At 42.4% G+C, this 22066-nt stretch overlaps 1 non-coding gene across 1 annotated transcript; it reads right to left on the bottom strand.

Annotated features, from left to right (window-relative positions):
- Window positions 1–21426: 21426 nt before the first annotated feature.
- Window positions 21427–21531, bottom strand: LOC138091969 (U6 spliceosomal RNA). The gene has a single exon (XR_011145992.1). It is a non-coding gene; the product is annotated as a U6 spliceosomal RNA (small nuclear RNA).
- Between the last annotated feature and the right edge of the window lie 535 nt (window positions 21532–22066).

The raw sequence follows: 22066 nt of genomic DNA, 5'->3' as shown, positions 1-22066 counted from the left end.
AAATAATCTCTTAGTGGGTATATATTGAGAAATGGATTTGAAATGGTTTAAAAGTAAGCATATGATTAAGATCCACAAGTATGTATTGGAGGAGAGCTCATGGATTGGAACAGAGTTTTCATGAGGCTCTCAAGCCGGTGCAGAATGGGGTGGTGGTCAGTTTGGGGCACAGCCTTTGTAAACTCAGAGGCCAAAGTAGTAGTATGTTCAGAGAGGATCATGGAGCCATCCCAACAATGGAAAAGGATTTAGGGATGTCAGAGGCCTTGCATCCTTGAAGGAGATGAAAGTTCATTGATGATTTTTAAGGAAAATGACATGGTGAAATGAGCTTTTAAATAACGAAGAAAGTAATGTTAGTATAGGAATAATAAACCACTGGTGGCTCAGTGGTAGGGAATCCGCCCAGCAATGCAGGAGATGCAGGTTTGACCCTTGGGTTGAGAAGATCTAGAGAAGGAAGTGGCAACCGACTCCAGTATTCTTGGCTGAGAAGTCCCATCAGCAGTCCATGGGGTTGCGAAAGAGTTGGAGATAACTTGGCAATGAATGGAAATAATTTGTCTAGTCCTCTACTAAATTGATCCAAACATACCTCTGCCTTTTTTCTCAGAAAACAAATACATATGGGGTGAATGAACTGAAACTTGCAGAACCAAATTACATAATTTCATGGGAAAGAAACTAAACCTTAGTAAAAGTTCCATGTTATCCCATGATTTCAAATGTATTTTTCTGTGGCCCAGACCTCTCTAAGCCCCAGCTTCATATATCTAGTTGTCAATTTGCATCTCCACTTGGAGATATAATGGGCATCTCACATTTAACACACCTCAGCAAAGATTTTTCCTTCCTTTCACCAAACCTGCTCGCATCTCACCTCCATCAGTGATATGTCCAACACTGTATGGTCCAAATCACAGCATATTAAGCAGAGACAACATTTTTTGCTGACCAAGGTCTATGTAGTCACGTACGTATGTGAGAGTTGGGTCATAAAGAAGACTGAGTGCTGGAGAACTGATGCCTTTGAATTCTGCTGCTGGAGAAGACTCTTAAGAGAGTCTATGGGACTGTGAGGAGATCAAACCAGTCAATTTTAAAGGAAATAACCCTGAATATTAATTGGAAGGACTGAAGCTGATACTTGACAGATTCATGTCACATGATGGTAAGAGCCGGTTCTCTGGAAAAGACCCTAATACTGGAAAAGATTGAAGACGAAAGGAGAACGGGGCAACAGAAGTTAGATAAAATAACCAACTCATTGACTTGAATTTGAGAAAACTCTAGGAGATAGTGGAGGACAGAGAAGCCTGGCATGATGCAGTCCATGGGGTCACAGAGTGTTGGGACACGACTGTGACTGAACAACAGAGCAATCACAGACGCTCTACACTTTTGCCCAGGGTACCAACTTTTCTCCTCTCTGCCTCTTGGACAGAAAGTGCAGAGGATCCATTCCTGGAAAGTAGTAGCCAGGACATGAATCTGTGAAGTATCAGCTTATTGGAAGTTTTAAAAAGCACACCAAATGAAGATTCAGCTGCTATTTGATGTTAGTTGGATGGAATCCATACTACTTGCAGAAGTGAACATAAGCTGGGGTGTGTCATGAAGAGAGCAGTAGAAATCGACTTGGGAAAATGTCATTTCAAAATGACACACGCACATCATTCTAAACGTGGAAAATAGGGATAAGCAAAAGAAACTTCCATAAGTTTGCTGCCCGAATATTAATGTGATTTGGGATTTCTAAGCACACAAAAGAAACTTCCGTAAGTTTGCTGCCCGAATATTAATGTGATTTGGGATTTCTAAGCACACAAAAGAAACTTCGATAAGTTTGCTGCCCAAACAATATAATTTGGGATTTCTAAGCACATAGTCTGTTTTATTTTTTAACAGGATTTTGGATCTTTTTTCATTTTTTTTGACTATAATGTATGCAATGAAAAATTAAACATCTTAGGAAACATGGAATATACCTCCCAATACAACTAAAACCTCTGACATATGAATAATTATATGCAAAACAAGCATAAGAAGACAAAAGATGGAGAGAAGACAGATTTAGCAATGGACTTCAGGACTCAAGGAAAAACGTGAATTTTCTAGGTTTTTTTATTTCCTTATCAGACAATTTTGGTGAAGTTGGTTACCAGGAAACACCAGAAGATGTAGGCAAAAATGAAATGAACACCAAAACCCAATAAAAGCCTGATCTCTTCACGCGAAGGACCAGGAAAAGGGCAGCTTAACAAGTCAGAAATCCTTTAGACAGTAACTTCTCTATTCTAGTCAAATATGAAAGACTGCAATCGTATCCTCACCGTCACCAGTTAAGGCCAAAGGGCTGGCCTAGATTCCACCCCAGAAGGCTTAAACTTAGTACTTCAGCCCTCTGCCAGGATGGTGTCAGAGAAGGTCTAGTGAGGAACCTGGACTCCAACCTCCTTGCTTTCTGGGATGGAAACAGGGTTCTCAAAGGAGAATCAGGGTTTTTACCACTGCACAGTGGCAAAGAGACGGCCTGTATAACAGTGTCAGTGGAGACTACACAAGGAGCCTAGACTTCACCCTCAGTAACAGATGCTTCTCACCCTGTGGTGTCAGAGGAGGTCTAGTGTAAAGCTTGAATTCCCAGCCCTTCCACTCAGGCGTCAACAGGAACCTTCTACCTGGCAGTAATGAGGCAATGCTGTGGCAAAGGGGACCTGTTAAAAAACAAGATTTAAGTAAAATTTAGTAAGAGTCTTACAATACTAAAAACGTTCAGGTTTCAATCAATAACCACTTCTCATGCCAAGAACCAGGAAGATCTCAAACCATGTGAGAAAAGACAATACAGAGGACACATAATTATCTGACAAGGATTTTAAAGCAGTTGTCAGCAGGTGCTTTAGCAAGCAATTAGAAACGTGGAACAAGTGGAAACAAATGGAAAAATAGTCTCAGCAAGGAAATGGAAGATAAAATGCACCAAACAAAAGTTTTAGAATGAGCAAATTTAAAAAGTGAATGGGCTCAACAGCAGAATAGGACAGAGGATAGAATCAGAGATAAAAATTACCCAATCTAAACAAAGTAGACTGATTAAAAAAAATGAGCATGACCTCAGAAACACATGGGACTTTATGCAATTCATATTGTACTCTTTCCGCAAAACGTTTTGTAGATATACACATTATTCTAAAATTTATATGGAAAGGCAAAGGACCTAGAGTATCTAAGAAGAGTTTTAAAAAAGAATGAAGTGAGAGGAATCACTTCCTGAGTTCAAAGCTTAATATAATTTCAAGAATCGATTCTGTATGGTACTGTGAAAGGGTAGACACATCAGTGAAACAGTAGAGAATCTACAGAAATATATACAGCTGACTGATTTTTGACATGGGCGTAAAAGCAAATCAATGGAGAAATGTCTTTTCAACAAATGATACAGGAACAATTGGATATCCATTTGCAAAAAAAAAAAAAAGCAAAACCTTTACCTAAATTGCCAACATCCGCTGGATCATTGAAAAAGCAGGAGTTCCAGAAAAACATCTATTTCTGCTTTATTGACTATGCCAAAGCCTTTGACTGTGTGGATCACAATAAACTGTGGAAAATTCTGAAAGAGATGGGAATACCAGACCACCTGCCCTGCCTCTTGAGAAACCTATATGCAGGTCAGGAAGCAACAGTTAGAACTGGACATGGAACAACAGACTGGTTCCAAGTAGGAAAAGGAGTATGTCAAGGCTGTACATTGTCACCCTGCTTATTTAACTTCTATGCAGAGTACATCATGAGAAACGCTGGGCTGGAAGAAGCACAAGCTGGAATCAAGATTAGATTGCTGGGAGAAATATCAATAACCTCAGATATGCAGATGACACCACCCTTCTGGCAGAAAGTGAAGAGGAACTAAAGAGCCTCTTGATGAAAGTGAAAGAGGAGAGTGAAAATTTGGCTTAAAGCTCAACATTCAGGAAACGAAGATCATGGCATCTGGTCCCATCACTTCATGGCAAATAGATGGGGAAACAGTGGAAAGAATGGCTGATTTTATTTTATTTTTTTGGGCTCCAAAATCACTGTGGATGGTGATTGCAGCCATGAAATTAAAAGATGCTTACTCCTTGGAAGAAAAGTTATGACCAACCTAGATAGCATATTAAAAAGCAGAGACATTACTTTGCCAACAAAGGTTCATCTAGTCAAGGCTATGGTTTTTCCAGTAGCCATGTATGGATGTGAGAGTTAGACTATAAAGAAAGCTGAGCACTGAAGAATTGATGCTTTTGAACTGTGGTGTTGGAGAAGACTCTTGAGATCCCCTTGGACTGTAAGGAGATCCAACCAGTCCATCCTAAAGGAGGTCAGTCCTGGGTGTTCATTGGAAGGACTGACACTGAAGCTGAAACTCCCATACTTTGGCTAGCTCATGCGAAGAGTTGACTCATTGGAAAAGAGCCTGATGGTGGGAGGGATTGGGGGCAGGAGGAGAAGGGGATGACAGAGGATGAGATGTCTGGATGGCATCACTGACTCGATGGATGGGAGCATGAGTGAACTCCGGGAGTTCGTGATGGGCAGGGAGGCCTGGCGTGCTGCAATTCATGGGGTCGCAAAGAGTCAGATACGACTGAGCCACCGAACTGACTGAACTGAGGGACTCTGACACTTCTGATCATTATTTAAAACATTCTGAGTGTACTGCTATCTTTTAAATGGCTTAGTAGTAGCAGTAGCCAACAATTTATCCTGGGAAAAGTGGGTTATGAGTGAACCTTTGAGGAGAAGTCTAAGTCCTACATTTTGAGAGAGGAGTTCCCCATGGTCTCAGTAACTGTTCTTAGGGGCTCTGAATGGCTCAGACCAGCTTTTTTCCTGCCCTTTTCCAAAAATTTTGAATATACTTATTCAAGGATAAAAATTGAGGACTGCCTCCTTCTACCTGGTAATGCATTCTTTTTCAGTCTTTGCTGATATCCGTTACCAAAACACCCGTAATTCTAGAGGTATGGAGGAAAACATCTGTCTTTGTCTCTCTCTTGTCTCTTAATGCTTTCCTTTTCTTATTCATTGAATTAATGTCCGACGTCATGGCTGTGACCAAATGTCACTGAGTCAAACCTGCTTCTCTGAGCCGAGGTGGTCTCTGTTGTCTTTGCTGCTAGAGAGAGTGGCCACTCAGCACTGTCCAAAGCAGCTGTGTCTGTCGTCTACTGAACCAGCTGGAGGCCATTGTCTGTCTTCCTGGAAGCCAATTCCAGGAAAAGAAGGTTCTGTGCAGCTTAGCAAGTACCATTGTCTTTTGTAGGGAAGAAAAGGGCTGGTTGCATTTCTCGTGTTCCGCACACACCTTTCCAGCTCTGTGCCATATCAGATCCCATGCCATGCTGAGGACTAATGTTGGATGTGGGCCAGTCCTTGCTCAGCACATGCTTTGTGTCACCTGTGGTAACGGCTGATAGTAGCAGTCTGCAGATATCAGAGATGCCCAATGCCATGAAAATTTTTTTTGTTTGACGGATTTAAGGCAACTCAGGTTCACATACACAAAAAACAACTGGATCAAAAAGAATTAAGCATGCATTAATTCCCTAGCATCAAGTAAAGCAGGCCTAAAATGCAGAATTTTCTATAGATGATTACAACATCACAATGAATTCAGAAGCTTGTTTACCTGCATTTTCTTTTTTCTTTGGTGGTTTTTTTTTTTTTTAAACAATGTTCACATGTGACAGAAAATTCAAACACATAAATTTTATATTAGACAGCAGTTTGGAATTGTAATTCCAGATATTTTTCTCTGCTTCATTAATGATATTCCCTGACAACTGTTCTGCCTCATGGCCTTAGGCAAGAGGGCAAGTCAGGGACACTGGAAAAGAAGCAGCAGGGGACATCCCATCCCAACAAGAAAGAAAAGTTAGAGGAAGCACTTCCAAGCCAGCCACATGTGGGAAAATAGAGGAGGAGTGAGTAGTGAGATTCCAGAGTTCTTGGAATCCCATTTCCTTCCCTTGAGGCAGAATTGGGAGGGTTGCTGAACAAGCCCCCTGATAAGCAGGGAGGACTGTGGAACATTAGTGGCTGCATCACTGCACATACACGGGATTGAGGCAGGTGCAGCAGGGGACTTGGTGAAAGCAGGGGTTTCATTAGACAACCTGGGCTACACTGACTGCTGAGGACAGAGTGAGCTCCTGGGTGCTGCACAGGCCTGCCCTGTTATTGCTTTATGTTTATTAAGTGTTGTATTCTTCATAGCCACCCAGTGAGGCAGGTACCATTATTTCTCCAGTTGTCCAGAGGAGAGACTGCTATCAATCAGGAGAAAAGTAATGCAGTTCTCAACACCAGCATTAGCAGGAGTGACAGGGGTAGAGGGGAGCTTCAGATCTGGAAGATAGTGAGCAGAGGAAGCTGCAGGCCTCAGGTGCTGTGTGCAGGCCTTGACTGCATGGTGTGACGGAAAGGGAGGTGTCTGTCATGACTCCTAGGTTTCTGTCTTGAGTAACTGGGTGAATAATCCTGCCATGTGCTGACATGAGGACATATACTGATTTTCCCTTTGGGACGGTCTGGTCTGAGGTGTCTGGGCAACACCCAACAGGAAAGTCCCCTGAGCAGCTGGATATATTGGTCTGGGCCTGAGCAAGATGTCAGGTGGAGAATTCAGAGTCATCATCATATAAATCTGCCTGCTTACATACACACACAACCCAGGAAAGTTCTTTAACTCATTGTTACACAGTCAGAAATTTCAGTAGCAGTTAATTAGTGTCCTAGGCCTATTTTTAAAATGCAAAATCTTCAGGACAAAGTTTCGATAGTGCCTACTATGGAATTCTGGAGTCAAAGGGAAGATGTTACATTAAAAAAGCGTTCTCTAGGTAAAAGGTTAGGGACATGTTAGGTCAGAAATTCTGACCAAGAGCATATTGGAAGCTCTGGAGAATTAGTAGTAAAGAAATATGTCTAACTTAAAATTTCTTGTCTATGCACTCATTCTGGGAAATGCTCTAGTAAGATTTTGATCCAATCAGTGACTTACATCTCAGTGTGGATTAATTTCTGATTCAAGTGTTGAGGGAGTGGATGTTCTGATTGGCTAGGAGTACAGGCAGATAATTTTGGAATACAGGATGCATGGGTCTTATCTTGCCCCCTATACAGCTCAATGCTATGGGGACAAGAGCCCAAGGAAATAGATACACGATTTAGAGGAAGGTTGCTGCTGCTAAGTCGCTTCAGTCGTGTCCAACTCTGTGCAACCCCATAGATAGCAGCCCACCAGGCTCCCCTGTTCCTGGGATTCTCCAGGCAAGAACACTGGAGTGGGTTGCCATTTCCTTCTCCAATGCAGGAAAGTGAAAAGTGAAAAGTGAAAAGTGAAATTGAAGTCGCTCAGTCGTGCCCGACTCTTGGTGACCCCATGAACTGCAGCCTACCAGGCTCCTCCGTCCATGGGATTTTCTAGGCAAGAGTACTGGAGTGGGTTGCCATTGCCTTCTCCAAGACGAGGGTTGAGATGATGCCAAAGAGAAGAGAAACAAATAACACTTTGGCCCCATACCAGGGAAGGACAAGTTTCTTGACTTCCTCTTCTCTCTTCCCTCTGTGACAGGAAATCCAGACTATGGCCCACCGTTCAGCATGCATGTATGTTGTGTTGGCCTGGGGTCCTGAACACAAAGTTCCCTCCCCTTCCATCTGTAAACCCACCCAACCTCTGGGCAGATTTCTCTGTACTATGTGGCCTGATCTTCCAGGCCAGCTATGTCTCTGCTCCAGGGCACTGAGTAGCTAGCAGAAGAGCAGGCTAGAACTTTCTGGCCATCACCCCACCTATAGCACTTGAGACATTGCCTTGTACTTCTGCTTTATGTGCCCTTTGTCTTAGTCTGTTCAGGCTGCCATGACAAAACACTACACACAGAGGCAGCATAAATAATAGAAATTGATTTTGCACAGTTCTGGAGGCTGAATTCAAGATCAGAGCGCCAGCATGGTCAGTTCTTGGTGAAGACTCTCTTCCTGGCTTGCAGATGGCCACCTTCTCTCTGGGTCCTCAGCCTTTTCTGGGTGTGTGCTCTTGGAGATGGAATGAGCTGCTTTTCTTATAAGAACACCAACCCCATGGCGGGCATCTCACCCTCATGACCTCATCCAAACTTAATTACTCCCCAAAGGTCCCATCTCCAAATACTATCCCATTGAGGGCTAGGGCTTCAACATATAGTTTTGGGGGCCACAGTTTAGTACCTAACACCCTTCTCTTCACCAGGACAGAATTTAACCTTAACACTTGGTTCAGAGCCTAGCACTCATTAGGCCCCAAGTGATACATGGACAAATAAATTAATATGACCGAAATATAACACCTCATTTCTGTTCCCTGTCAGAGGAGTGGAGTCAGGGCCCACATGCTCCTGAACGCCTGGAGTGGGCCCCACCCAGAGAACTTGGCAAGGCTGAGTGAGAGAGTGAGAGCTCTTTTCCAGGCTTCTCAGAAAACTACCTCTTAGTGTTGAATGAATGGTACATTATGAGATACAATCTCATTTTGTTTCTTATCTTCAAAATGACGGAAAACAACAACATTCTGTAAAGGAATTACCCTTCAATTAAAAAATAAATGAATTTTTAAAATGTCTTTTTAATCTGCAACTTCATTACTTTAAGGAAATTTAAAGTATAGATAAGCAAAAATGTACAAAAATAAAAGTAAAGGCCACAATAATCCCCGAGAGGCAACACTGATCTGGTTAGGCTGTTTCAGGCCTTTCTCTGAACAGAAGCATGTATATATATGCTCACATAGTATGTATTGCTTGTAATCTGCCTATTTCCACTGAATTTCACATTTCAGGAATAACTGCACTGCTCCAATAGACTTATCAGCATCATTTAAAAGGGCTGCTTGGTGCCTGGTCTTTGTTGCTCAAGGAGAGCAGGGATGTTGCCCCAGTGTATGAAGGTCGCGGCTCTCCCTTCATTCCCCTCCCAGCACTGGGTGTGCACTTGGTGAGAAACTCAGCAAGCTCTGGGGAGGCAGCCTGGGTAATTGGGCAACTGACAGAGTGAGTCTCTTCACCTACGGATACTTTGTCTGAACTCCCTGAGGGCCTGTGTCTAACCTCTAGCCAGTTAGAAACCCTGTGGGTGAGGGAGACACTTCCGTTTGGATTCTCCTTAAACATGAAGGGGAGGTGAGATGGTTAGGACAAACTTAAAGGTCCAGACACCTTCTGCTTATACTCCGAGGACTGTCTTCAGCTCCTGCTTCTGCAAAGAAGACACTGTTTATGCATTCATTCATTTATTCCACAAACCGTTACTGAGTTCCTACGATGGTGGAGGCGACACAGACTAAACACAGCTCATCTATATTTTAAGGGTCCTTGACCATCATCACAGTGTAAAGTGGAGATGCCTCAGGTATAGTGAGGGCCCTTCCCTTCATGAGATGGGATGCTTCACCAACTGCCTTTTTTTTTTTTTTAACAGTTATTTATTTGGCTGCGTCAGGTCTTAGTTTTGGCTCTCGGGCTTAGTTGCCCTATAGTATATCGTATCTTATTTCCCTGACCAGGGATCAAACCCGTGTCCCCTGCATTGGAAGAAGGATTGTTAACCACTGGACATTCAGGGAAAGCCCCCAGCTGCCTTTTTGAACAAGATGACCTTCAAAGCTAACATTGAAATTTAATGAGTGCTGTAAACACCCACTGGTGCTGTTCTGACCTCATAAACTAGCCAACTTCTTCCATAGTGTCACGACAAACTCTGGGCTTCTTTCCACAGCTGGGTGAGCAGTGAGAAGGAGTGAGGAAATAATTTATCAGTCTGGGGCCAGTGACTTCCTGGACGGTCCGGTGGCATCACCCAGCCCTGTGGTGAGTCACCACTGGAATATCCCAGTCCTGGCTGCTGCCCTCTCATGGACCACAGCCCTACAGCCTCTGCCTAACTCTACATCCTACCCATCTTTTCAAACTGAGCCTGCCATCCTTCCTTTAGTGGGCACGGCGTGGCTCCCTTGGTGATACTGAACTGAGACCATGAGGGCTGGTGCCATTTGGAGATGTGGATTTTATGAAAATGGATATAATCTGAGTCCTGAGCAATCTCAGAACAAAATGGTTTCACAACCACTCCATCAGGCTAAATAAACAAAGCACTGAACAACAATAACAAAAAAAAAAACACTTGTTCAACAGAACTTCCAGCTGGTGTATGAACAGCAGGTAATTTCACTCCACCCTTGAGTCTCACTCTGCCCCACTATACCTCCCCTCCTCTTCCCCAGCTTCCTTGTTGCCCCATATCCCTGAACCACACCCAGCAGTGAGCCCTGGGCCTCCGCTCCCACCTGGAGCTCCAGTCCATCCCTGCTTCTGCAGCTCCACTCACTGCTCCCTGTCCCACTTTATCTCTGACCTCAGAGATGGAGGAAGACTCAGAAGTGGATAATAGCAAGTGGGAATTTGTTCTTTGGATGTTGGATGTCAAATGCCCATTCCAGAAGTCGCCTCAGCTAAGCCATCCACTCTGGCCAAGGGAAGCAGTGATTGGAGAGGAAGGAAGAAGGCAGTGCTTGAATCAAAACTGGATTCTTTTAAGGGCCAAACTGGCCTTCCAGAATGTTCTTCTTTCTCCTGCTTTTCCTCTGTATCTGCCTATGTGGCTATGAAGCAGTCATGTTAAGAGGAAAAACAAAACAAAAAGCAAAGCATGAGATCTGGGCTTGCAAAGAGCTTCAGGGGCCTTAAAAAGAAAGGGTTATATAAACCCACAGAGTAAAATTTCCAAGGCATCTTGCCAAGTGAAGAGCAGATTCTCATGACCACAACTGTTAGCTAAAGGAAAGGCCTAGATATGCCCTAAGGAACAGGCAGTATCAAGAAAGGCTGTGGATTGTCACTGGACCAGCAGAAAATAGATTTCAACAGGTGTAAGGCAGGGCTTGAAGGACAGGAGCATGGGATATCTTATTATGCCTAAAAAAAGGAAGGTATCAGAGAAGTAAAAGAGCACACAAGCCAATGTGCAGGGACGTGCACTCACCTAAGATTGAACAGTTTAGCACCAAAACAGACAATAGACTGAAACGTAACAATACAAGAAAAAAATGAAAGGACCAAAGCCCTTCATTTGTCAACACTAGAAGTTTTCAGGGCAAAATTCAGTTCTTTGACAATTGGTAAATAAATGGATAGAATCAAACGCTTATCCTTGATAAGATCAACTACGTAGCAGGAAAGGTGGTGTGTGCACAGTCGTGTCTGACTCTTTACGACCTCATGGACTATATAGTTCACCAGATTCCTCTGTCCATGGAATTTTCCAGGCAAGATTACTGGAGTGGTTGCCATTTCCTATTCCAAGGGATCTTTCTGACCCAGGGATGGGACCTGTGTTTCCTGCACCATCTGCCTTGCCACTGTGCCACCTGGGAAGTCCTGTAGCAGGAAAACCAATTAGTTAATAAAGACAAATTTCCCTTTATAGAAAAATTCCAGCTAATAGAAGCAAAAGTAATGATAGAATTAGAAAAATTGCCATCTTGCAAGCACTAATGATGGAGAAGGCAATGGCATTCCACTCCAGCACTCTTGCCTGGAAAATCCCATGGATGGAGGAGCCTGGTAGGCTGCAGTCCATGGGGTCGCTAAGAGTCAGGCACGACTGAGCAACTTCACTTTCACTTCTCACTTTCATGCACTGGAGAAGGAAATGGCACCACTCCAGTGTTCTTGCCTGGAGAATCCCAGAGACAGAGGAGCCTCTGTGGGCTGCCGTCTATGGGGTCTCACAGAGTCAGACACGACTGAAGCAACTTAGCAGCAGCAGCACAGCAACAAGCATTAATGAAGCAATGAGTGTATCTCCATGTGATGCTAGCACCACAACGTGAAAGTTGATAGGAAGGTTTATTTTATTTGTTTGCTTTTTTGGCTGTGCTAGGTCTTTGTTGCTGCATATGCTACTCGCTAGTTGCGGTGCATGGACTTCTCATTGAAGCGGCTCCTCTTGTTACTGAGCACAGGCCCCAGAGTGCCCGAGCTTCATCCGTTGAGGTTCCCGGGCTCTAGAGCACAGGTTGAATGGTTGTGTTGCACAGGCTTAGTTGCTCCACTGCATGTGGAATCCTCGTGGACTGGTGATGGAATCCACGTTGGCAGGTGGATTCTTCACCACTGAGCCATCAGAGAAGCCCGGATAGGACACTTCATAATGGAGGGATCAGGCCAGTACCACTTGGACCTGGCAAACAGCTTTAGCATCACCAGAAACAGCCTGGAGCTCTGTATGATATGCCCCTGATGGAAAGCCATAGCAAACGCACAATCCCTCCTATCTATTCTTCTTGCCTAAAAAGTTGAATCTGAATCTGAGTAAGGCTCTGGACCTGACTTCTGGTGTACAGGGAGTACAAGGTAACAAGCGAGCACCATGGGACACAGACAGCACCGCAGCAAGCCGGAAGCCAGACTCAGAGCAAGGAATGCACTGGAGGCTAATTGATCCACTCTCCTGAAGAAATCAATGGCGTTAAATCACAAAGAGCAGTAAGATTGCCACATCCTTCAAGGGACTTAAGAGACATGCAACCAAATGCAATGTATGAATTTTTAAAATCCTGATTCCAATGACCAAACACAAAGACACCTTTAATAATCAGGGAAATGAATATGGATAGGTATTAGATGATACTAAAGGAATTATTGTTAACTTTACTGAATGTCTAATGGCATGTGTTTTTCTTTTTTAAACTATTTTTATCAGTTATAGAAGCATGCTAGTGTAGTTACAAGAGAAATGACATTGTATTTTGGATTTTATTTACAACAATTCAGTACAAATAGAAGAGGGGATGAATACAGCAATATACTGGCAAAATGTTGATGAAAGAAAGTGGAAGTGTTAGTTGCTCAGTCGTATCTGACTCTTTGCGACCCCATGGATGAAGCTCCTCTGTCCATGGGATTCTCCAGGTAAGAATACTGGGTGGGTGGCCATTCCCTTCTCCAGGGGATCTTCCCGACCCAGAGATCAAACCCGAGTCTCCCACATTGCAGGCAGATAATTTACCATCTGAGCCTCCAGGGAGGAGCCTCCAGGGAATTTGATGGGTATGTATGGAATCATTATACTATTCTGTCTACTTTTGTATGTGTTTTTAATTTATTGTAATAAGAAGCTAAAAGAGAAGGCGGAAAAGGGAGTAAGGGCTCTGGTTCTGATTCTGTCACCACCAGTTTTAAGCTTCAGTTTCCTCAGCAAATTGGTAATTGAAATGATAAGCTTGAGTCTGACCTCTGTGGTTTTTTTATTCTCTCTTCAACTTGGAAGCCACTTTTAAAAAGCCTTCCCAGTTATGTCCATGAGGGGAGCTGTGTGGGGAGGAGGGATGGGATGCCAGGTGGCGGTGGGGTGCTTCCAGAAGGAAGTAGAGTGCAAAACCAAACCAGGGTTAAATGGTGCAAATTAAGAGTTTTTGTTTTGTTTCAGCTAACCAAGGAGCCACAGAAGGAAAGACAGATTTATCTGATGCAATTTCCTTCTCTTCCCCCTCCCCCGCTTTTTTCTCTTCCTCTTCTATATGCTCTTGTTTAATTACTGTGCAGAAAGCTCTATTCTAAGGATCTGGAACTGCTTATTCACCAGTTGGCCTAATGCAAAGAGAATGACTTTCGTCAGTTGAGGTGATATAGCTAGTTTAGTTCTAAAGACTCTCACCAAACATTTAATTTTTTGTAAACAAATTTCAGGCATGTAGGGAAACATTTGCAATGAGGCAGGAGCAACTTGCAAGCATGGTGAGCAGCAGCTGGGAAGCTCTCAATGAGTCAATGGTAATAAGTCCTCTTTGCTATGAAATGTAGAAACACCAGTCTGGCTTCTGGACCCTTGTACCCTCTATCAGCAGGTGTTCAGTGTAATATACGATTGAGTTAAATATCAATAGGAAGATACATCAGGGGAAAAAAGTAAGCTAAAAAATGAATTAGGGGTTATTTATTTCATAGTTATTCAGCAAACTAATGGGAAATAGCGGTAATGATCTAGAATTTTTTGACTTCAGAATTCACATTGTTGTTTTTGTCATTGTTTAATTACTAAGTCATGTCTGACTCTTTGAGGCCCCATTGACTGTAGTCTGCCAGGCTCCTCTGTCCATGAGATTTCCCAACTGGAAATCCAACTGGAGTGGGTTGGCATTTCCTTCTCCAGGGGATCTTCCCAACCCAGAGATTGAACCTACATCTCCTGTACTGGCAGGTGGATTCTTTACTGCTACGTCACTAGGGAAGTCTCAGAATTCACGTTTCATAGCTTTAAATACAATCAAGATGTTGAAGACTCTCAGATTATCTCTAGCCTCAACTCTTCTGTGAACTGCAGACTGCTACAGCTAATTGCCTCTTCTGGATCTCTCCTTGGAAGTCTAAGAGAATCTTTGAACCTAGCGTGTCCCAGTGTGAATCCATGCTGTTCATCACCGCCACCCCAACTATGATTTGCAGTCTTCCCTTTTTGATAAAAGGCAACTCCATCCTTCCAGTTGCCAAATCTTCAAGTCGCCCCTGACTCCTCCTTTACTTTCATACCTTGAAGAATAGGTTTCCTTCAAAAGAGTTGTTTTCCCTGCCTCCTTTGGCAGAGGGAGTTAGGGTTCCCAACTAGATCTGGTTCACCTTCTTACCTCCAGTCACGGCTTCACCACTGGTTCTTGCTTTGAGACAATCAAGACAGCTCTTTTTATTTGTCTGTTTTCTCCAGGCACCACAAGAGGCCCAGGACTTTCTGGAGATCCCTCAGTTCCAAGACACCCACAATCATGAGTGTGCTTCTGCCCCTCTGACCCTTTCTGGCCTTTCTACTGTGCCTTTTGGAACATTTGGTCAGTTGTCAGCTAAGTGCCCATTTCTTTTCTAGGAGCTTCTTTCATCATTTTTCCCTAAGCTGGCATTGCCCAATAGAAATGTAAAGTAAGCCATACATGTAATTCTAAGTTTTTTAGTAGTCACATTAAAATAAGTAAAGGGACTTCCCTGGTTGTCCAGTGGTTAAGACTTTATACTCCCAACTCAGGGGGCCTGGGTTTGATCCCTGGTCAGGGAACTAGATCCTACAGGCCACACTGAAGTTCAAAGATCCTGTATGCTGCAACTAAAACCTGGTGCAGCCAAATAAACAAAATTAAAAAAAAAAAAAAGTGGAAAGAAGCAGATAAAACTAATTTTGATGATATATTTTCTCAAACAAAACAAATCCAACAAGCAAAAACATATTTATGTAACTTGTTAATAATACACTTATCATGTGAAAGTATAAAAATATTAACTTAAAATATTTAAAATATTAATATATTTAAACTTATCTTAAATACTGTCTTTGAAATATGGTGTGTATTTTGCACTTAGAGCATATTTCTGTTTGGATTTTCAACAGTTAAAGTGAAATGTAGTCCTATCAAAACAGTAGATCTGTGATTTTTTAACAGAAAAAAATTTTATATAACTTCAGCTTTTAACCTGATTGGAATTAAATTCAATTAAAGATTCGGTTCCTCAGCCACACCAGTCACATTTCAAGTGCTCATGGCCACAGATGACTGGCAGCTGGCATGCTAGATCACCTTTCCCCTCTGCTCTCTCAGGTGAGGATGTTTTGTGAAGTTTTTTTTTTATCTCTGTGGACCTGAAGGTGGGGAGAAGGGGCTGTTTCCTCCCCCACTCACTGTTGCTTTCCTGGAACACGCTCCCTCCTTCTCACCAGGAGCTGTTTCTCCTACCGTTATTGTGGTGACAGTTATCTACCAAATTCTGGGTGTGTGTGTGTGTGTACTCAGTCGTGTCTGACTCTTTGCAACCCCAAGGACCCTGCCAGACTCCTCTGCCCATGGAATTTTCCAGGCAAGAAAACTGGAATAGGTTGTCATTTCCTTTTCCAGGGAAAGTCTGGGTAGATGAGTTTATTCCTTGAAGTTTCACTTCCTGAATCACTTAAACTTTCTCTAACACTCCCTAGTCATATTCCTTGGTAAGATCAATATCTTGGTAGATAATATTAACATTTCCAACACACTGGCCTCCCAGCTCTCCATCAATGATCTTGTCTCCTCAGTTGTGTGTTCCCACAGTCACATCTCAAAGATGTCCTGTCCAGTACTGACACCCTCATAAGCCCATGTGGGCTTAGTTGCCCCATGGCACGTGGGATCTTAGTTTCCAGACCAGAGCTTGAACCCTCATTCCCTGCATTGGAAAGCAGATTCTTAACTACTGGACCACTAAGGAAGTCCCTCTGGCCGTCTCTTGGATCTATGTATTTACCTAAAATTCTTCGTGGTTGCAACACATTGTCATAAACGGATGCCACAAAGGATGTCATAAAGGTTCATCATAAACCTTTAGTGTAGAGGTTTCCAGGACGGCAGGGGTAGACAGGGGACAGTTTAATTGCGCTGTTCTCTGGATGACTTCCCTCCTGGCTCAGACAGTAAAGCGTCTGCCTACAATGTGGGAGACCTCGGTTCTATCCCTGGGTCGGGAAGATCCTCTGGAGAAGGAAATGGCAACCCACTCCAGTATTCTTGCCTGGAAAATCCCGTGGACGGAGGAACCTGGTGGGCTACAGTCCATGGAGTCGCAAAGAATCGGACTTGACTGAGTGACTAAATTTTCACTTTCACTTTTCTGGATGAAAGTGAAAGTGAAGTCGCTCAGTCTTGTCCGACTCTTTGCGACCCCATGGACTATAGCCTACCAGGCTTCTCTGTCCATGGGATTCACCAGGCAAGAATACTGGAGTGGGTTCATTTCTGAATGAAGGAACTTCAAATGTTGTGTGCATGTGCTGCCATCTTGTGGTATAGTGAGGAACATGTCTCTGATGTAGGCTGATGCCGTTTGCTCCCTTGGTGAGGTCTCACAACACTTTGTGGCAAATAGACGGGGGAAAAAGTGAAAGCAGTTACAGATTTTATTTTCTTGAGCTCCAAAATCACTGTGGATGGTGACTGCAGCCATGAAATTAAAAGACGCTTGCTCCTTGGAAGAAAATCTATGACAAACCTAGACAGCATATTAAAAAGCAGAGACATCACTTAGCCTGATTACACAAAGAACTGTATAGTCAAAGCTATGGTTTTCCCAGTAGTCATGTATGGATGTGAGAGTTGGACCATAAAGAAAGCCGAGCGCAAAAGAATTGATGCTTTCGAATTGTGGTGCTAAACAAAACTCTTGAGAGTCCTTTGGATTGCAAGGAGATCCAACCAGTCCATCCTAAAGGAAATCAACCCTGACTATTCACTGGAAGAACTGATGCTGAAGTTGAAGCTCCAATACTTTAGCCACCTAATGCGAAGAGCTGACTCACTGGAAAAGACCCTAATGCTTGGGAAGTTCAGTTCAGTTCAGTTGCTCAGTCATGTCTGACTCTTTGCAATCCCATGAACTGCAGCACACCAGGCCTCCCTGTCCAACACCAATTCCTGGAGTTTATTCAAACTCATGTACATTGAGTCGGTGATGCCATCCAACCATATCATCCTCTGTTGTCCCCTTCTCCTCCCACCTTCAATCTTTCCCAGCATCAGGGTCTTTTCCAGTGAGTCAGTTTTTCACATCAGGTGGCCAAAGTAATGGAGTTTCAACTTCAACATCACTCCTTCCAATGAATATTCAGGAATGATTTCCTTTAGGATTGACTGGTTGGATCTCCTTGCAGTCCAAGGGACTCTCAAGAGTCCTTTCCAACACCACAGTTCAAAAGCATCAATCCTTCGACACTCAGCTTTCTTTATAGTCCAGCTCTCACATCCATACATGACTACTGGGAAAACCACAGCTTTGACTAGACAGAACTTTGTTTGCAAAGTAATGTCTCTGCTTTTTAATATGCGGTCTAGCATAACTTTTCTTCCAAGGAGCAAGTGTCTTTTAATTTCATGGTTGCAGTTACCATCTGCAGTGATTTTGGAGCCCCCCCAAATAAAGTTTGTCACTGTTTCTGCTGTTTCCCCATCTATTTGCCATGAAGTGATGGGACAGAGGCCATGATCTTAGTTTTCTGAATGTTGAGTTTAAGCCAACTTTTTCACTCTCCTCTTTCACTTTCATCAAGAACAACTTTCATCTTTAGTTCTTCTCCACTTTCTGCCATAAGGGTGGTGTCATTTGCATATCTGAGGTTATTGATATTTCTGCCGCAATCTTGATTCCAGCTTGTGCTTCAACCAGTCCAGCATTTCTCATGATGTACTCTGCATATAAGTTAAATAAGCAGGGTGACAATATACAGCTTTGATATACTCCTTTCCCAATTTGGAACCAGTCTGTTGCTTCATGTCCAGTTCTAACTGTTGCTTCCTGATCTTTATACAGATTTCTCAAGAGGCAGGTCAGGTGGTCTGGTATTCCCATCTCTTTAAGAGTTTTCCAGAGTTTGTTGTGGTCCATACAGTCAAAGGCTTTGGCATAGTCAATAAAGTAGATGTTTTTCTGGAACTCTCTTGCTATTTCAATGATCCCACAAATGTTGGCAATTTGATCTCTGGTTCCTCTGCCTTTTCTAAATCCAGCTTGAACAGCTGGAAGTTCACTGTTGAAGCCTGGCTTGGAGAATTTTGAGCATTACTTTACTAGCGTGTGAGATGAGTGCAATTGTGCGGTAGTTTGAGCATTCTTTGGCATTGCCTTTCTTTGGGATTGGAATGAAAATTGACCTTTTCCAATCCTGTGGCCACTGCTGCTGGGGAAGACTGAAGGCAAAAGGAGAAGAGGGTGGCAGAGGATGAGATGGTTAGATAGCATCACTGACTCAATGACATGAATTTAAACAAACTCTGGGAGACAGTGAAGGACAGGGAAGCCTGATGTGCTGCTGTCCATGGGGTTTCAAAGAGTTTAACACAACTTAGTGACTTACAACATCAACCTTTCTGAGGATTGCAAACTTCATATTACATACACATACATCTTACACCAACACCCATAAATCCACACACAAAACTTGTGTTCCACAAAGTGGGTCACTTTGCCTATGAGGTTGTTCTAAATGTAGGAGAACAGATGCCAAGGCTCATCTCTGCCAAAGGAGGAAAAACACATGCTGCTTGGTAAGCCTAGGAGGCTGCCCTACTGAGTCTGTATTTCCTAAGTGTTTTGGACTGAAGCAGATCTGGAAACCTTAAGGCCTTACAGATGCAGTTCATTATTTACCAGTTATAGACCGCATTATTCAGTTCTGCTAGTGGGTCATCATTTTTCTTTCCGAGCCTCTCAGCACACATCCTGACTCTGTCCTAATCATGTATTCATTCTCTGGAAAGTCACAAACAGTCTGAGTCTAAACTGCAGCATCTGTCCTCAAAGTTCTGTGGACATTCACCCACTGAAGGGCATCTAAATTGTGCCTAGGTTGGAGCTATTATGAATTAGGCTGCTATCAACATCTGTGTACAGGTTTTTGTGTAAATTTGATTTCGCGTTTCTTTTGGGGCCATAGCTTTGTAGTAAAGCCTGAAATCAGCAAGCATGATACCTCCTGCTTTGTTCTTTTTTCTCACGATTGCTTTGGCTATTTGGTCTCTTTTTTTGGTTCCATAGAAATTTTAGGGTTATTTTAGTTTTGTGAAAAATATCATGGATATTTTGATAGGTATTACATTAAATATGTAGATTTCTTTGGGTAGTATGGTTATTTTAACAACATTAATTCTTCCAACCCATGAACACAGGATATCTTTACCTTTTTTTCAGTATAATCTTCAATTTCCTTCGTCAGTGTTTTACAATTTTTTGGAGTATAGGTGATTCACCTTCCTGGTTAAGTTTATATTTCTAGGTATTTTATTCTTTGTGATATGATTTAAAATTGTTTTCTTGCTTTCTCTTTTTGATAGTTCATTACTAGTGTATAGAAAAACATTTCCATATATTAATCCTTTATCCCAAGACTTTACTGAATTCATTTATTAGTTCTAATAGTTTTTTGGCTTACAGACTTTAGGGTTTTCTATATAAATAGTGACAGTTTTACTGTCACTTCTCTTCGACCTGGATGCCTTTTATTTCTTTTTCTTGTCTAATTGCTGGCTAGGAATTTTAACACTGTGTCAAATAGAAGCGGCAAGAGTGGGTTTCTTTGTCTTGTTCCCAACTTTGAAGGAAAAGCTTTCAGCTTTTCCCATTGAGTATAATGTTAGCTATGGTTTTGTCATATATAATCTCCCTCTTTGATGGGAGGTTTTTTAAAATCATGAATGGATGTTGAAGTTTTTGAAATGCTCCTTAAATCTGTTGAGATGATCATGTGATTTAATCTCTCCTTTTATTAGTGTGATGGATCACTTTTGATTGATTCACAAATATCAAACTATTCTTGCATCCCTGGAATAAATTTCACTGATTGTGGTGTATGATCCTTTTAATATATTATTGAATTTGGTTTGTTAATATTTTGATGAGAATTCTTGTGTCTATAGACATCAGAGGTACTGGCCTGTAATTTCCTTTTTTTTCTTTTTGGTAGTATCTTTTTCTGGTTTTGGTATCAGGGTAATAGTGGCATCATAGAACGAATTTGGGAGTGTTCCTTTCTCTTCAGTTTTTTTGGGAATAGTTTGAGAAAGATAAGCTTTAGCTTTTATTATGTTTGTTAGACTTATCCTGTGAAGGCTTTTTGGTCCTGGATTTTTGTTTGCTGGGAATTTTTTTTTTTTATTTTGCTTTGTTTGGAAAAGGAAATGGCAACTCACTTCTAGTACTCTTGCCTGGAAAATCCCATGGATGGAGGAGCCTGGTGGGCTATAGTCCATGGGGTCACAAAGAGTTGGACACGACTGAGTGACTCAACTTTTTTTTTTTTTTTTTTTGCTAATTTAGTTTCACTACTAATGATTGATCTGTTCAGATTGTCTTTTTCTTCCAGTTCAGTTTTGGAAGACTGTATGTTTCTGGAAATTTATCCATTTCTTCTAGGTTGTTGAATTTGTTGGCATATAACTGTTTGTAGTATCCTTTTTAGTTATTGAATCTGTTTGGTGCATTGGGTCTTGGTCGCAGCACACAGGGTCTTCATTTCAACATGCAGGATCTCTCACTGTGGGTTGTGGAGTTTCTAGTCGTGGTGCATGAGTTTCATCAGTTGCAGCATGCAGGCTCTCTAGTTGCAGCACAAGGGCTCTGGAGCACGCGGACTCAGCAATTGTGGAACATGTTGCTCTGTGGCATGTGGGATCCTTGTTCCTTGCCCAGGGACTGAACCCATTTCTCCTGCATTGCAAGGTGGATTCTTAACCATTGGACCATTTATCATTTTTTCGTTCCCTGTGATGTTGAGTATAATTTCTCCTCTTTCATTTCTTATTTATTTGGGTCCCCTTCCCCTTTTTCATGTCTTTCTCTTTTTTAAAGTTTGGAATGCATCCAAATATGCATATCATTTTGCACAGGGGCCATGCTAATATTCTCCATATCATTCCGGTTTTAGTATATGTGCTGCTGAAGCCAGCACTCTCTTTTTTCTTAATGAGCCTGTCGAAGATTATGTTTATCTTTTCAAAAGACTAGCCCTTTGTTTTGTTGATCTTATCTATTATTTTTTGGCCTCTATATTATTTGTTTCTGCTCTGATATTTTATAATTTCCTCCCTTTTACTGATTTGGGACTTTGTTTTTTCTTCTTTTCTAATTTCTTTGGATGATAGGTTAGGTTATTTGAGATTTTACATGCTTTTTGAGGTAGGTCTGTATAACTATAAACTTCCCTTCAGTTCCGTTCAGTCCCTCAGTCGTGTCCGACTCTTTGTGACCCCATGAATCACAGCATGCCAGGCCTCCCTGTCCATTACCAACTCCTGGAGTTCACTCAAACTCACATCCATTGAGTCAGTTATGCCATCCAGCCATCTCATCCTCTGTCGTCCCCTTCTCCTCCTGCCCCCAATCCCTGCCAGCATCAGAGTCTTTTCCAATGAGTCAACTCTTCGCATGAGGTGGCCAAAGTACTGGAGTTTCAGCTTTAGCATAATTCCCTCCAAAGAAATCCT

Source organism: Capricornis sumatraensis, chromosome 15 (assembly GCF_032405125.1).
Source record: "Capricornis sumatraensis isolate serow.1 chromosome 15, serow.2, whole genome shotgun sequence".
NCBI classification, from domain to species: Eukaryota; Metazoa; Chordata; class Mammalia; order Artiodactyla; family Bovidae; genus Capricornis; species Capricornis sumatraensis.
This window is presented reverse-complemented; position numbering and strand designations above follow the sequence as displayed.